Below are 1538 nucleotides of genomic sequence, written 5' to 3' on the forward strand. Positions count from 1 at the left end.
TATTTTAACAAAATCAAAATTATCACTTCTATCTTCAAGCTAATAAATGAGCCAAGAGAATCAAGCTTCTTGGTTTTTTCTTTTTTAAGAAAAAAAAAATAAAGAAAATTAAATCTTTTTGGCTTATGATTTTTGGTACAATAATTTCATGTCACAAATCGAGTAAGTTCCTCTCAACTATAATCTTATGATGCAACATTATCAGCTAGTCCTGATCAAATAAACAATTTTTGCATTTGTTAAATTGAAATTGAATTGAATCATTGTTCATATTTTTTAATGGCTATTGTCATTTATGGTCAAATGCTTTTTATTTATTTTTAATTTGAAATGTAATGAGTATAAAATTATCTCATTTTTAATTTGGGTTCACTTCCTTTCTAAATAGGATATTGTGTATGTAGACTTTCATTATTGATTAGACCATTAAAGTTATGAAACGTTATTGTTTTCTTTGTTATGACTTCCAATTTTTCTTTATTTTGAGGGTCCTCTCGACAACATATGTATTTGAGTGTGAAACCTCTTAAGTAGAATGAAGTAGAACTCTTAAAATTTGAGGGGTCTTTGGGTAATAGTAGAATTTCATTAGAAACTCCAAAGTTAAGTGCGCTTATGCGGTAGCACTCCTGGGATGAGTTACCTTAGGGAAGTCACGCCAATGGAACAAAATCATGAGGTCATTAGGTCAAAGTGGATAATATCTCGATGAATGAGAATTTAGGCAATTACAAATGGTATCATAGCATTCAACAGTCTGGATATCAGAACTAAGTGTCATACAGAACAAAGTGTGATGCCATGGGAGCTACCTTTTGCTCCCAATATGTGACAAAATGCTACATGGTGGGAGAAACCTTTTGAATATATAGGCGTCACCCTTAGAATCTTATTTGTTTGGTAATGATTTTGGGTTAAGAAAATTTACAAGGATATCAATTACTTAAGCGAGAGAGACTGTAAAACCCCTGACTCTTAAACATCGAGGCTCCTTTTGATGTAACGGTTGAAATTTCATAAGCAACTCCAAAGTTAAGTGTGTTTGTTTTGGAGCATTCCTAGGAAGTTACACCATTTTGTTAAAATTGTGGGGCCACTAGGCCAAAGCGGACAATATCTAAATGGGTGAGAGCTCAGGCTGTTACATTGAAGATTCTTGATAAACAAATTGAGATTTCGTGCATGTTGTTTTACTCTTATATTTGTTTTTCAATTTTTTTGTCATGTTTCATAATTCCATAGTGTTCCGTGCATTAGAATGATATTATAATAATTTTTGTAATTTTGATTTAATTTTTATAACATTCCTTTGGTTTTTCTACTTCAGTATAACAACAACAACAACAACAAGCCTTTATCCTACTAAGTGGGGTTGGCTATATGAATCCTTTTTCTCCATTGTGACTTATTGAGTGTCATATTTTCATTTAATTCTAATAAATTAAGATCAATTTTTTATACAATATGCCCAAGTCTTTCTAGGTCTACACTTGTCTTTCTTAACATAAGTCGAATCTAAAACATATCATCAGGTAGTC

The sequence above is a fragment of the Phalaenopsis equestris genome, unplaced genomic scaffold, assembly GCF_001263595.1.
Source record: "Phalaenopsis equestris unplaced genomic scaffold, ASM126359v1 Scaffold000761, whole genome shotgun sequence".
NCBI lineage: Eukaryota > Viridiplantae > Streptophyta > Magnoliopsida > Asparagales > Orchidaceae > Phalaenopsis > Phalaenopsis equestris.